At 39.1% G+C, this 17,074-nt stretch overlaps 1 protein-coding gene across 1 annotated transcript in view; it reads right to left on the bottom strand.

The window, feature by feature from the left end:
• The window catches only part of LOC121952493 (roundabout homolog 1-like), a 105,390-nt gene that overhangs the window by 61,629 nt on the left and 26,687 nt on the right, over positions 1–17,074 (bottom strand). The gene's annotated exons all lie outside the window — the stretch shown is intronic.

Here is a 17,074-nt window from a genome sequence, read left to right as displayed (position 1 = left end):
CTGTCATTGCTCTTTATGAATTTGCACAGATAATGATGTATGTCATTATTTCTTGCTATTACAAAGTCACAACTTTCTTAGGAAAATGTTTCTTTTAAGTGTATGAGCACTGCGATTGCCTATATATTGTAACATACAGCAAAAACCTTTGGTCATTTTTGGTTTGGCAGTAGTATAATCTGGTCTGACATATATTTCTATTCGCATGATAACAGGTGGTATTTATCTCATCGTCTTTCACTGACACACACACATTACTCTGGTGACAGACCAGTTCCTGACAGGTTGTCAAACAGTCTATTCAGCTGTTCATCCCTCTGACCTCAAAACTACTCTGAGACAGAGCTGCCATGATTACAAGCCCCAGAAACACCACTTCATAAGTGCAGGGTGGCTGTGCTAAGTCACACGTGATATTGACTGTCTTGGAAGACTGATCAATCACTATGCACAGTGGGCTATACTTAGGCTCAATTCCAATGCCCCCCTTTATGCCTATGCCCATTGGCTCCTGACCCCTCTGTTTTGTATGTTCACATCTAGGGGTAGGGAATCCCTTTTCTTGTTGGGAGAGAGGGGCTCTGACAAACCTTCAAACAGAGGTTTGTCAGAGGCACACTCCAAACTGATTGCTATATGAGAAATCATTGGCAAGATGGCTATAAGAGCAACAAACGAAACCCACAAATGTATTTTCTTTGTAAATAAAGAATTAAAAACTTCGATAACCATCATATTACCTTACTTAAAGGTTGTTTCAATGTTTTGTGTTCCTTTTATTTTATCACAAGCATTATAATAACACTAGTAATATACTGATGTCTCCATAGCTAACTAGGAAGCTAACTAGCTGCATGACAGTCCATCAGTTGGAGCACATGTTGGTAATTTTAACTTACAGAGCACCGCTAATGGCCTGCTAATGACACGGAGTTGGTTTTTTTTACAATTATTTGATGACTGGTTTGATCAACTGATTAGGTAAAACTTAAGTTTTGTACGCATTGCGAGCATCCATCAGAAAAATGGCCAATGTTATTGGGCTGATACCATTAATGCGATAGTTGTGTCTGTAACACCACTGATGGCGATACTGATGACATATCAGGGTTTGAAAGGTTGTCCCATTTCATAGGGGATTGTTTTAACTTCTACTCTTAACTCTGTTCTGAAGGGCAAAAGGATAAAAATAAGAAATGAGATTAGGCCATAATAGCAGCTAACCCTCTTCAGATTCTCAACTATGAGTATATATTATAATTACATTAGTCTGATAGATGAGATCAACTGCTCACGTATGTGTGCATGCGTGAGTATCTATATAGAGATGGTGAGAGTGAAACACCAGTTACCAAGAGAAAGCAGTTTCATTAGTACCATATACATATTTCAATTTGACATTTAAACCTAAAAATGTTACTGTGTTGCTCTCCTGGAAACACAATATATGAAACACCAAAAATAATTTCAGCAGGATAATAGCATATTTTTCATGCTTGATTGTGACAAATTGCATGTCGATTTGCTGTTATGAAAATGAATAGAATTCTGACGTGCTTTGCATAACTTACATTAGAAATATGAGTGGGGAAGAGGCATATATTTATGTCCTGAATGTAGCATGAAAAAATGTAAAAACACATCTTTGGATAGGTGCATTATCTGTGTACATGTGTGGAGTGGCATTTAAATGTGCGTAAATGACTGAAAAGTCCCTGTGCTAAGAGCTATACCGCTCTGAAGATTCTTTTAATGATCTCCAGTCCCTCTTCAGCATCTCTTGGTTTTCCTTTACCTCTCAGCTTTATCCACTCCTTCAGCTCTTAGTGCCTCATCTCATGCTGTCTGTATCTGCGCCTCTTTGTTACATCTCCGCATTAGCCTTGGGAAGTCTGGGAGGAACAGTAAGGGGACTTTTCCATGGAGAAAAACACAGATTGAGTGAGGTTGAGCAAACAGAGAGGACGGCTTTATTGGCACTGAGAGTTTTTCATAATGAAATATTCCATCTTTTCATATTCTATGGCATTTGAAGATAATATACTTTCACATATTTGAGAGTATGAACGTGATGGTAGGTCTACTTTGAAACGTCTGCTGTAATAGTGCTTGTAGATACTCATGCTAGATTGCTGCAGAAGTAGGCTGAAGAAGGCTCTCATTTATTTCACTGTCTCACTTTGTGAAACTGAGACCTTGAATATTGGCCTTGTTAACACAGGAAAAAAAAGGAATTTAGTTTGTGGGTGTGGAAGGAAGCTGCCAGCTAAGCAAACACAGAGATTGTGAATATTAATTATTACTACATCCACGCATCGCAAAACAGTTAATTGGAAAAATATTGAAATTGCCTATTTGGATTTTGCAATGTCAACATCACAAAAGGCTGCTGATGTTCACATAATAAGAGGTAGAAAAAGCAAAGCACCTTAAAGTGTCAGTGACGATACAACACATAATGTTTGGCACATTTTCTTTAGGTGCTAACAAATTAATCTATTTTAAATAAGTTTTGCTTTTTTCTTACATATGAAACATTTTTAACATTACAAAAATAGCACTAGTTTTAAAGAATAAGTCTGCACTGGTATGACAACACACAGACACACCCTTGTTTCACTGTGTTTCTGCATACTGTGCACCTGACACGCATCGACATACATGCAATTTGTATACAGTGCATATGACAATAATGGGGAACACATCACTGGTCATCAAAGCTTTCAGTAAGCAGCTTCAACAACAGCAGCTCCATCACAAACCTGTCTACACATTCCAAAGTATTCCCACAGGAGAGAGATGAAGAGATGCTCCAGAAGGAGGAGGAGAGAGAGAGAAGGAAGAGGAGGAGGAGGAGGGGGATATGGCAGAAAATAGGAGATGCAGAACTGACAGCCAGGCAGGCACAGGAATGGTTGGAGTGCCTTGGAATTGTTCATCTCATTATTCGGCTTTCCATTGAGGAACCAGCCCTCACTCTCACTCTTTGTCCCCTATTTCACTGGATGTTATAAATCACCACATCTGCAGCCTATTAGAGAAGATACCAGAATCTCTGGTTTTGGTGAGGAAGCAACAGGAACAATACTGCATAAACAGGGTAGTACTCTGCTGCTGCTGCACTGGCAACGGCTCACATTGCTGATTCCAAGTGTCTGTGACGGCTTTTATGTGGCGTACTTTATGGTATCAAGTCAAGCTCTCAGATTGTCCTACAGTGTCTCTTAAAATTGTCTGATTTGTCATTTTTTTTTAAATCAGCCTCATGTTTATGTTGTGCTTCAGCATTCAGGTTTAGAATGTAATGTTTAATCAATATTAGGTTCTCACTTTGTCAGTTTTCATAATACATACCGTCTCAGTTCATTACCATGCAGATGATACTCCGCTTAATCACCCAGGTTAACCAAACAATTGGCTTGTTGGCTACCTATCTGTTTAGCGAAAGCTGATTTAATACTCTTAGCAAATACTAGTCATCAGGTCAGTTAGTTCAACTGAGATCACATTTAGTCATCCCCTTCTACAGTAAAAAAAATGTCTGTATAATTTTGAATTCTAAAGTCTAATCTATAGTTTTATTATTGAAAAAAGAAATGTCAGATATAATTTCATCTATCATTTGAGTAAAAATCAGAAATATTTTCAGTGGCTGGGGGGGCATGTACATATTTGATTGACAGCAGCTGGCAGCCAGAGTCCCAGCAGGGGAATGAGAAGAGAAGTAAACATGTGCTGTGTTGCTTACAAACCATCTTCCTCTACTTAGGAGAACAAATGGTATGCAGATGGATTAATGCAACAAGGAACAATATCATGAAGCCAAATAAAAAAATAAAAAAATCGAACATTTCTTCCTCTTGCCATCTGATTTTTCCTCAAAGAAGAACATAATGACATGTTGTTTGCAAAGCAGATAGGTATGCAAAAACAAAATATACATTAAAATTGAGTTGATCTTGCCTGATTGTATGAGCCACCACTCTTTAAATACATAATACAGTGGTCTCTTTTACATTAAGTCAAAGTAAAATCAATTCAGCCTGGCAACACTTAATGCACACTAATTTAATCCCTGTATTTAACTGTGTAATCATGTAATTAGTGTCTTCATTTTGACACTAGCAGTGATAGTTTGAGTTAAAATGTGTATGTGAACAAAGAGCCTCTGTGGCTATGGAGTGGATGTAACAGTTTGGATTACTGTTGTAAGCCAAGAGCAAGGACAGCATCTAAATATAATGATATTATTTCACTTTGTTACCAGCCTTGACAAAGTCAAGTTAGCTGCTATTTTTTTTCACCTCATGAGTTTGTGTGTCATCATAATACTAGTGACACGAACTAAAGCAGGAATGCAGAAGCAGTTTTGAGTAGTTTGCCAGGTTTTTCTGTGGACTGCTTTTGTTTTATCCACTAGCGTTGTAACCATGTAAGATCAGTCACGTAACTTTACAGGAGTGTAGCTGAGATCAAAATAAATGCTGAGTTTAAAGATGGGTGTTGTCCGAGCAAGGGTGCAGGAAGCAGCAACATTTTCTCTCCATTTTTGCATCTTGCAAGGCCCACAAAGAGTGGTTCGTTCAGCTAAACACACTGTAGCAGCTGCTCTAGTATCTCTACAGGATGTTTACACCAGGAACTGCAAAAATAGGGCCAGGAGAATCATTAAAGATCCAAACCTTGTTTTTCTTGTTGAGGTCAGGTTGAAGGCACCAGTAACACCAGACCAGCTCTGAGAGGCTCAGGGAGAGCTTCTACCCTCAGGCCAAAAGGATCCTATATGAAGACCCTGCCTATAACACCCACTCCCTCACCCCCCACCCCGCTATGGACCTATATTTATTCTAGCTCTGTTTTCAGGCTTTTGAAAACCTAGGCAAAGACAGGAGAATTCAGCCAATCACAGGTCACTTCAGAGAAGAGGCTATTAGCTATTCTACAAATGCAGCTGAATTTGCATGCCCCTTCAGTGGCTGAAAGCCATCAGCCAATGGTGAAAAATCTTGCAGACAAGTTGCCCTTCCAGCACTGGAAACGGCTACCAACAGTGCACAGAAACACAAAAGAGGATGGCTGAAAATCATTGTATTTCATGTCTCCATCTGCTAGTATATATATGATGTTATTTTCCTATAGAACAGACTTGATGATCACTAAAATTAGGTAGGGAAAAAAGTGGATATATTTGTATCAGTTATCGGCCAAATGAGTTGTTATATATCGGCACATTGGATATCTGCAAAAATCCAATATCCTGCATTCCTAAATTCAAGTTCATGTCCACAGTTATGCCTCTAATCACTGGATGTAATCTCAAAGAGCTTTAAAGTCTGCAAAGAAAATAGGACAGGAATTCTTGTAAGTAAGTAGTAGTAAGTGCTGCTATATTTCAGGATCAAAATCATGATCGAAATGATGAAATGAATGACTAGTATTCCTACTGGTTACTCTGTAAAGTGCGTGTATATGCCTGTGCTTGTCTGGTGGGAGGGGCTTAGGACAGTAAGGGGAGAGCTGCAGATGGAGGACTATTTTTAAACGTTGGCGTTTTCTTTGCCTTCTGCAGAAAACTGCCCACCTCATCTTCAATCAAAGAATGAATGCTGATTTTAAAAAAAAGACGTTTGAATTTATTGCTTCAAAACCTTGTAAAAACAAATACTGAATTGAATATCCATGCAATTTGGCTGTCTGCTATTCATTCAGAAAATTTGATTGTGTTTGGCAGTATCAAAGCAAAATGTCCGCCTCTTTCAGATCACAGAAGAATTTTGATTAACTTAATGACAGTCTCAAAAGTTGGCATTTTAATCACAAACACTAACAAACAATCATCAAACCACACAGTGCACATCTGGGAGAGTGTTCATTTTTCATTTCCACGCCCTGAAGGGACTGTCAGAGTTGTAGTGAGCTTGATTTTTTTCCAGCTAACTTTAACTGGATGAAATAACACCACACAAAGCAGATATTAGGAGAGCAGGCAGAAAGCTTTGGCAAATGAAAACTGACACAAGGTTGAAATGAAAAAGCCATACGACCTTTGACCCCTCAGGAAAGACAGCATTAACCCTGAGCCCAGATATGACTGGTGGATGCTGTTGACTGTGGCGTTACAGAGTGACGGACAGACGATGGATAAGGCTAATATCTCAGCAAATGCACAACCATCCCTTTTCTCTCAGTGACAGCGGGATTACTCAACCATGCTGTAAGCCTTTAATACTTCCACACTGACAAATTCACAAGTAAAATATAGGGCGCACTAGAAATATCATAGTGTATGTCATTACAGGGTTTGTTGCAAGTTGTAACTTGATGATGGGTTTTTACTGCTAATTAATTTCAGTTGTAAGAAACTGCAGATAACAACAAGTGCTGGTTATTTGGCCCTCCGGGAAGTTTCTCTTGCCATGTTACAAATCAGCAAATGAGTGAATAAAATACCTATGACATCAGAGTAACACGACACAGTACGTGTGGGGTTTTATCGGAAATGGATCAAATCTGGCTGGGTTGCAGTTCCTAGGCTGCAGGGAAATGCAACCGGCACTGAGGTTCAGTGGTGAGCGGGAAAAGGGGGGAAAAGATTTAGTGTCGGGGGAAATGGGCCGAGCCAAACACTGTCTCCCCAGCAACAAGCAGAGCTGAATACATTACCCACCACAAAATTATATCCAACATGATTTGGAGCGGTGTGGGGGGGGGTATCCAAAGCATATGCTTAATGTCACCCACATATGGGCACACAGGGGCGTAGTAGTAGTAGTACGCCAGCGATCGTCAACTGGTGGCCCAGGGGCCACATATACGGCCCGCCAACGCTTCCCATCTGGCCTACAGAATACTAATGAATTCATGAAATTTGAGGAGGAACATCTAGCATTTTGTTTGTCTTCTTATATTGAAGCATCTTACCCCAAACAAAAAAAAAAAAAAGAAAATTTATTATGATCTAACAACCCCAAATATGTGACCCACGGGTACATATAAATCCATCTTTCAGCTTATTATTAGTTTATTATCAATCCACAGTACGCAGTGCGGGTTAGGGCAAGATTACTAGAAAATATTACAGGTTATTTCTTATTAATAACTTACAAAAACATTTCGGGCAATAGTCCATCTTCCACCCTCTCTTCCCCTCTAGCTGTTAATCTCTCAAAAACACACACTTTCTGCAGCACTAAGTCTTTAGCCCTTTTACACAGAGGTCATGCTATACAGCAGCTGAAAAGTCCCTCCTTTATGCTGACTTTGCGATTTATACAGAACCAAACAACCCCAGCATCATTCCACTGCAGTGTGCTATTTTAGACAGCATGCCAGCATCACAGAATCAAAAGAGGCATGACAACCAAGTTACACAAGTGTCACCTTCTAGTGTGACATACAGTTTAACATACATGTCGGCAGCACTTTTTAAAAAATAACAATGACATAACATGGCACTACCAATCATTACATGGTGGCTGATCTCGATCTCCCACCTTGAAGAGGCAGTGTAAAAGGAGCTTTTTATCTACATGCAAAAATATGGTGGTTTGTGGGTCTGGTCAGGTTCAGTTGGTTGATAAACCCATTTTTTTGTTGGTTGTGTGGTGCAGACTGGGTGATGCTTAAATCAGTTTCTGTCTTTTATAAATAGAATGTGGCTTGTGCCATGCCTTAATGCTAGAATGGGGACAAACTTATAGTTTTCTTTTAACATTTTTTTTCTCCACATGCTTTTCTTTGCTTTTCTTTTTTAATTTATTAAACAATTATTATGTAAAGTATTTAACAATGATAGGCTAATTTGATTTTTTTTTTTTTTTGTCTGGCCCCCACACAGTCTGCTTAGAAAAATTCTGGCCGTTGGTGAATGTAGCTGAGATGACCCTTGCAACACACAAAAGCACATCTCTTGAGTCGACTGTCCCATGCTTCTTTTTCCTTCCTGTAACATGTCTGTGTCTCCTTGTCAGCAACTTTTTCCAAAGGTGAGCCCAAAAAAAGAAAAGAGGAAAAAAGTGCATACGCAGACATACAACATGGCCAATAAAGATGGCTTCATATATCTATAATGTAATGCAATGTAGAAGATCCTTAAACAGTGGAACGGAGTCACAATGCCTGCCAGCTTATTATCACACATAAGGCTAGACATTTTCCTTGACAAGGCTACAACGCATCTCTATTGCAAAATGAGAGCTCCTTTTGCCAGAGAACACATAAAAAAAAATGTTATAATTAATGGCGTACTTGTGTAATCTACCAAAGAATGCAAAGATGTGAAGGCCAGTCCTTTTTCTTCTGTCAAAGTAGCGACTTATGTTTCACAAATGCATACATCATAGTCCTAACACAATGTACAGACGCAAACAAAAGCTACACCTTTACTTTTGATAATATTGCCACACACCCAGCAGCCATATGGTCTTTGTCAGGAGCTCTTGAGTACTTCCCCTCTCCTCTCCCTTCACCATGCCGCCGCAAGCCAAACAAACTCTTTCCCTGTGTCCTGACACTCTGGCACAAATCTGGCTCTTGGAAATGCTGAGCCGAAGGGAATATAGCGACTAAAATTGTTTAGACAATACTTGCAGTGCACTCGCCCCAGTCTCCAGACTGTAAACACAAACCAGCTGTCCCCGGAGTGTGATACTTATTCACTGACTGATCTAACCATAGGCCAACTGGGACAGAACAAGGAGGCCGAGAACTGGATGGCTAGCACAGCGTTTGCGGACTGTCACAGGCAATTGGAAGTAAACGCTGATATCTGACTTTGTGGTTGTGGATGAGGAGCATTTACAATGTGTCAGTGTTTGTCTATCAAACAATATCAGTCCTCGTCCTTATGGAGAGAAAATGACAACTTTCCTGAGACATACCGCTCCGCTGCCACTTAGGATCTCTCATTGCTTTGATCCGGAGTGACTACAGACAGGATGCTGTCAGTGACGGTGACAGCCATTTGAAGTGGGGAGCCATTAGTTAATGGATAGGGGCAGGTAGAGGGGAAACGTGACCTCTGTGAATCCGCCTCTCTCTTCTCTGCCTTGTGCGTCTCCTGCACGCGCTCATTTCCACCACAAGAATGCAATCAAAGAGGAGTGGACAGGGAGACGGACCAGGGGTCCCACCTTAAGCTGTCAATCTCACAGTCTGACTGAGCTGCGCATATCCCATGATCCACATCAGAGAGTGTGGTGTTATGATGAACATGTCCGTCATATCAATATATTCATCTAGTTACCAAGAGCCATCACGTCTTCCAATGGCTTAGCCTTTTCAAGATAGAAAACAGAACAGAAAACAAACCTGAATACATTTAGGATAATGAGATTAATATAGTATAGAGATGGGTGTTTTATGTAAATAATTTAAGCAGAATCCATATTTCCCAAATTGAAATCTGATAATGTTTATTTGTCCAGCATTAAATCTCACTGGCATCTCATATTTTTTTTTTTTTTGGGTGTAACTGTTTATTGTATTTTTTGCTGGAAACCCCACCATGTTTTGTTTCCCCATATAACAGACAGAATTTTAAAAATGTAACACCTGAGCTGGCTATTCACATATTAGAAATTAAAGTTACTTGAAGAAAGCCTGACAGAAAGCCTAATTAAATCAAGACTGCTATATTTTCTGTTTTAAATAGCTTGTAACCCTCAAATATCTACGAGGTTATTTGCAAACAAAATATACAAATTAAAATATTTTAAATGTGTACCAAAAATAATCAAATGGTAAAATATGATTTGCATTTTAACCAGTCTTCAAAAAAATGTCTAGGATGAGTCTAAATAAAGACTGTGTAACTATACATATATATATATATATATATATATATATATATATATACTTAACACACACATAGAGGCAAAAACGAGAGCAATAGCAGCTGGTTTGGTTGCACTGTATAATTTTTTTTAAATAATTCTGTAAATGCAATAAAAGTAAATCCACATAAAAATAAAGATGATGGAAAATTGAGTTGATTCGATGTGTCTGTGATCGAAAAAAAACAAAAAACAACTGAAAATCTTTCATCCCATTTTGCACTTTTGAGATAGAATATGAACCCGCACAGTCACATGCCATTTATATGAAATACAGGACGCATCACATTTTTCCTCTTTAATGAGTAGCAATGGGTTGATGGCAACACGGCCGATTAAATATTTTCATAACATTACACAGACTATGAAATTAAAAAAAAAAAAAAAAAAAAAAAAGGGAGAGAATTGAAGTAAAATCAAACTGTTTTGTGAGCACTTGCATCTTTATCACAATAACCCATCCACATCAAGCTGTTGATTAAACAGCATCATTACTACACAGGTGTGCCTTAGGCTGGTCACTATAAAAAGGCTGCTCCGAGATTTGCAGTTTGATCACACAACACAATGCCACAGATGTCGCAAATTTTGATTAAGCGTGCCTTTGACAGGAAAATCGACTAAGGGCGTTGTCCATTAATTAAAGTTCATTTCACTATCATACAATGTCTGCAGTTCCGAGAATTGGGCAGCTTGTGCATCCGGCAAACAAATTTGTGGAAAAACTTTAAGAGAAATAAGTCTTTTGTGCATAAAAAAAGTACATGATACAGTATATAATGCTATGATTGATGTTTTTTTAGCTTTTTTTTTTTAGCTTTGGCAGCTGTGTCTTGAAATCCCATGTATGATGGGGCAAATGTATTTATGTGATACACAAATAAAAAATCTAAACTATAGGGAGCAATCAAAGGGCATGTTTCTGCCTCTCTCTTTACAGGCTCTAGTGCGATGTGGCTGTATCGTTGTCTTTCCCTGCGGTTCATTACTTCATCACTGCAGTGTTGTGGCCTAACATTCAGCCCTGCCACAAGCTTCACTTTCCTCTAGCAAATGGCAGTGTCCAATTAGTTTAAGAATATCATTTATTCCTCTCCCTCACGGAACCTAAAAACAGGTCTACTATCCAATAACCTTTAGAGTACACAGGCTGTGACTTTGCCTTCACCTCAATAAAGCGCTCCATGATTGAATCAAGTGGCTGAGGTCAATAGGACATATGTTCATTTCCCAGGGTCCTCTAGGGTCCCCGCAGGCAGGAAAAAATATGCTGAGTGTCTTCTGTGACATTTATTGGATAGGAACTAAGTTACATGTCCTTTTTCCTTTTTTTTCTCATTTCATCTTTTTCACTTTCTGAAAGGGTTCCAGTAGACTGCGTGTGTTTGTGTGTGTGTGTGTGTGTGTGTGTGTGTGTGTGTGTGTGTGTGTGTGTGTGTGTGTATGTCTGTGAGCATGTTGTGTGTGCTTACACAGTATTTCAACCCCATGGTCACGCTTCAGGCACCAGCACATACTACATCTGTCACTGTCTCTACCACGTCACCTCAATTTTCTGCAAACTAGTTTCACTTCTGTGCCTTGAAGGACAAATACTTCTCCCTCGCTCTCTTCTCCTCCCGTCTGTCTCTGTCACTCCTTTCCTGTTTCCATCACTTTCAGCCTGTCAGCCTGTCTTTTGTCAGCCGTCGCCCCACTTTTCATCATCTCTGCCTTACTTCACTTAAATCAAAGTGACTGTAGAAATAGCTATAATACCGTAAATTCATGTGGAATTGAGTTGAGGCTTTTATAAGTGATTAATTTTCTACTGTAGCTTTCACATTTACTTTGTCGTTAAGAGATCAAATGACTAATGCTCTGTGGGACTTTGTCAACGTGCTACACTGTCTTTCCTTCCTAGGTAGCCCGGTACATGGAATCATCATTTTATATAAAGCGACAGCCAATCATGTATATTAACTATGACTATTCAAACATTTAATTTTAGGGACAGGGACAGAACATAGAGAGTTTGTTGTATTGATTCATGCAATTATATCTTTAGGCATTGGGAGTACACCTACAGGCAAATACTATATAATATATACGTATATATATTTTTAATGAGCACAATATACTCTGTTCTTTACTTCAGCATGTGTTTATCTATGATGGTGTGTTGTATGCTTTAAAAACCCTCTGAGGCAAATTGTGATTTTTAATAATGGGCTTTATAAATAAATTGAATTGAAAATTAAAAAAAGGTTAAGCTCAACGCTAACATGATTGTGCTAAAATTCTCACGGTGTCAATGCTAACATGCTGTTGTTAAGCATGTGTAATTTTCACCATCTTGACTATCTTAATCTAGCATATTAACCCCTTGAAACCTTGGCAAATTGGCAAGGTGTCTTTCACAAACATGAGAAGAAGACAATGAGCAGACTTAAGAAGGAATGACAGAAACCAGCAAGAGATTAGTGAAAACTGCAAGAAAAATTAGTTGGGTTTTATTTTTAAAAAATGCTTAATTTTGTGAAAAATAATTTTAAATATATGATAAATGTAATTCCAGTTTTCTGGACATTTTTTTCCTTTGTTTTTTTTTTTTTAGATTTTATTTTTTCTAAACTAAAAATTTCTTTCAGTTTGCTGCACAGTTCTTGCCAAGTTGCTCATTGCCTTTTCTCCTTGTTTTCAAAAGAAATTAAACTGACTTGAGCAGGGTTCAAAGGTTTAAATACTTGTGACAGGTGTCCACAAGAAAAAAAAAAAAAAACACAAGAAAAGTGATGTCAGTCCTGGTTTTTAAAGGTTATGATGCTAACATGTGTTAATAAGCACTACACACAAAGTACTGATGAGGCAGAATGCCACTGGTTTTGCAGGTATTTGGTCATAAAATAAAGAATTGGACAGATACAATTTTGCACTAAATGAAAGTGAAAGGTTCCATTTCAAACCTGAAACTCAAATAACTGATAATCCTTTAGAGTCAGGCCGTTTGCACATTTAAATTAAGCACTAATGGTCAATGTTTCTCAAGACTGTGTCTTTACTTGCTCCTATTTGAATGTGCACACACCTGACACCAACATGTTCTCATGCTAAACTCATCAAATATGGCAGCTTAGTCAGTGGCCCTTGGCTTTAAACTATGACACTAAACTATGATGGTCTGGGCACAGCTTTAGTGCTAGCTTTGGACATGTCAGTTCAACTTCTGCTTTTATTACATGCTCCATATGTGACATGTAATGCCACATTGTTACATCTATGCTACTGATACTCCCCAGGCCAAACCACACTCTTTGTGAACTAATCTCCTCATGTTTTGTGTTTTACTAATCTGTGTTTTCTGTGCTTAAGGGTCTTCCCTCACCCACCTGCCTTCCTGCTCCTCTCATTGCATGTCTGCTAGCTTCAAGCTACCTCTGTTTGCCACGCTATTGCATCCCTGCTCACGCAAGCCCAGTCTCCATCATCTCCACTTCTCTCTACTGTGTCTTCCCTGACCATGGCCCTGGTCCAGTTCCTCAGCAAAATTGAAGTCTTTCCTTGTAGCTATGACTATGTCCTAATTACACTTGACTACTAATTATGACTACATGTCCTAATTTTGGATCTTTCCTACATTAGTAACACACATAGGTCATGTGACATTAACAACATCTTGTTGTCAAAAAATAACCCTCATTGCTGAATTTGGTTTCATATGGGACATGAACGGTGGTCCCCTCAGGGAAAGTCCTATGTTTGTCTGACATATCCACCACCCCTATCTTTCCCAGTTCTCCAACAGTCTCTCTTGCTCTTTACACTACACCAATGTAGCTTTAAAGCCAATTTAACACAGCCAAACTGTGGGATTACAATTTACGAGTCTGTCACGTCATGCCAGTGGACAAAAAAATACCTTTTCTCATATAGACTCACATTGTGAAGGAGACATCTGTAAATCAGTGAAGACATTTTTTTGAGTGTCACATGCCTCGCAAAATGACTCATTCCACTATCAGAATTTGATCCATTAAGACTGATAACACTCTTTCTGGAGCAGTCCGCATGATTGCATAATTTCATCCACACTCAAGCTAGAAAAGAGCTAAACATGAATGTTAGCCAGCTTGGCTGACAGAAGTCTTTAATACACCTGCTCTATGAGCCCATGCGTGCACAAGATCTGGATAACTTCATACCTGGGAAGTTAAACTTTTTTTTCTCCTTTTTTTTTTGATGCACTGCCTTGTGTGTTGGTATGACATACCAAGAGCCAATAACCTGCAGCTGCATTCTGGATGTTGGGTAAAACACAGGACACAAAAGGACAAAGACCAGGCGCCAAAGACAATGTAATAATCTGATGCTCATGGTTGCATATCTGAGTATGTTTGCACTTTTACCATAAACACAATGTCAACCTGGGTGCATCACAGCCACACAGTTTGGTGTTTAACTAACTTAAGGCGGGTTTCCATTAATCCTCAAATTACACAAACTGAAACTGCAACTATGAAATATGCTTAATGGAAACACGTCAGTTTAAAAAAAAAACCTCCCATTTATCGCAAAAAAACATTTTCACGCTCGCATGTTGTATTTCATGCAATTTGGAATTGTGTTTTATTGACATTGCAAAATATTGTTTAAGTTTTCCGCAAATCTAGCCTTTAGTGAGTCTCAGAACCTCCTTGAACCTGTCATACTGACAAACAGCCAATCACATGTTCATCAAGAGCAGCAGCATGCTGGTTTGTATTCAACATGTGCAGATGTGATGCTGAGATTTAAATTGTGTTTTATCAGTGTAGCAATGAGTGATCAACTGTGCATGGCAGGCAGAGGATACAGAACGGCCAGACACTTTGGCTCAAGCTTAAGAGCTGTGCACAGCTATTATTGTAAACCTACATGAAAGAGTAGCTGCAGGAGTGAACATCCAGTGGGTTTTGAAGTTGGTTTTAAAGTAAATATTGAGGAGAGGAAATTTGCTTTCTTTTAGTTTTGGGGGGTTTTTGATGACAGGTCATTACAAATATGGGGTGCATGACTGAGGATAGCATTTTATAATCAATTTTTTGATGTTCTAATAATAATATTGTGCTTATGATGCAACTATTATGGCTACTCTTTCTCCTGGAAAATGATTGCAATGCAAGATTCTGCTCTGTTATTGTGAGTGTCATTACACTGTATTATTGCCTTAGTGATTTGTTAGGGACAAGTATAATAAGTGAAACATGATGATCAGGCTGTTTGTCAAAGCGAACTATTCAAAACCATCAGCTTACTGGCACAAAAGAGCATCCAGAGCATGTCAGCTTGACACCCAGTCATTATTCTGAATACAGCTCCCCTGAGTCAAAACAACTTTTAAGCAATTAAAACACTACGCAAAATAAACAACTACCATATTAACAAGAGCAGACAAATGATCCGACACATTGTTCTATTGACAGAGTGAGGTCAATCCTCCTTTTAACACTCCCCAGATCCTCTGTCTTCTTATAAACTCTGAAACTCTCAAACAGCATTTGCCAAAGGGGTTTCTGTTTTACTATCCAGCCCCAGGGTGACCCATGAATCTGTGTGACCTCTGAAGGATGAAGCAGGGACGCATAATTCATCTGGGCAGCTTCAACAAGTCCTCTCTGTGTTCCCTCTCGCTCGACCTTAAAACCTGACAGTAAATTTAGTGAACTCCGAGTAATAAACTCTCCCCCCTAGAGGGCTGAGCTTCTCAGGGCTGGAGTGCTGATCTAGCATTACCCTGATACCGTTTGACCATCTCTTTCATTATAATTCAAGAGGTGAGACAGATACTAGAGGGGGTATTATTATTCTAAAACCTTTGCGAAATATTTGCCCAGGAGACCGAGGCTGGGTAGAGCGCTGCACGCTGACACAGCTGAGCGGAGCAGGGGATGGACAGTACAGGATGCGGAGCTATGCAGTGTGTGAGGGCATGGCTGTGGTTGTTTATCTTTGTCACCGACACTTCCTTCTTTCAGTGCAGTCTTTACTCTTGTTGTTAGCCAGATTCCGGTGTTTTTGGATTTGCAGAACCTGTGTCCCACAGGGGTTAAAAGACCATCTGCACCTACCCTATTCTAATGGTCGTAAACCCTGACCTTTGCCCTCTGCCCTCTGTCTGCTTCTCCACAAGCTTCATTCCATCACCCTTGCTAACACACACACACGCACTCACATATTTGGCTGCTGCATGCAACCTGACAGATTCCTGTCTGGGACACACTGCAGTGAAAGGCTGTTTTAACTGGCAGCCCCAACTTGACACTTCCAGCTCTACGACTCAGCAAGTTGACACTGTCACCTGTTAGGATCATGCTCAGTACTTGTTTCAACCGTGGGGACTAAAGCAGACACACAGCTGCTGCATGTCGGACAAGTGGGTTGCATTGTGAACATCCACCTGTCCCTCAACCATAAAAGTGACCCATCTTGAAAGGATGGTATCAAAATAAAACAGACTTTAAGATTTACATATTATGTTTCAAATATTATTAGATCAACGCAATTTTTGAGTTAAAGCTACAGCTAGTAACTTTGGGACATTTTGGCTAAAACTGTCACTACATTCTGAAAGAAGTATATGTGACAGATAGTCTATGAAATAATTAATGTCCCTCCTCCTCTTCTTACTGCATGTAGTGGCATTGACGAGAATTAGCACTGCCATTTACCATTTGATCAGAGTTTGGTCTGAGTTTGAGAGAAAGAAAGAGATGGACGAGTGTGTCTCTTAATGTACTATGTACTAATGTGTTAGAGCAACAGCCCAAGAGTCAGCAGGAAACAGAGCAGGTTGAAAAGTATCTCCTTAACCGATGTGTGAATATAGTCACAGTTTCAGTCAACACTGCACGTCTTTTGTATAAAAGTTACCAACATCAGCTTGAACCATATAAACATGTAAATATGACAAAGACTAAGAAACATTTTAGTGAGAATGCAAGTATTTTCACCCACAAAAAACTTTGTTTTTGTTGTCGTCATTCTTGCTTTAACACTTTGTGCAGATTATCCAAAAATTATATCTAGGAAATCATTTCCAGACTTGAAGATTTTCAAAGAAGCTGCTTACTTGCTTTGAGGTTCAAATCTTTGCAATCATCATGCACTTTCAGAGATTGGAAAATCAATTAAAATGCTTAGAGATCTAAGACAATTATTATCTGCATATCTGTACGCCTGGATATTAGAGATAGACTCTTAGTTATTCTTGGTCAAAGACTTAG

Source organism: Plectropomus leopardus, chromosome 13 (genome assembly GCF_008729295.1).
Source record: "Plectropomus leopardus isolate mb chromosome 13, YSFRI_Pleo_2.0, whole genome shotgun sequence".
Classification (NCBI taxonomy): domain Eukaryota; kingdom Metazoa; phylum Chordata; class Actinopteri; order Perciformes; family Serranidae; genus Plectropomus; species Plectropomus leopardus.
Note: the sequence above shows the minus strand (reverse complement) of the source record. Positions and strands in the feature narration are given on the sequence as shown.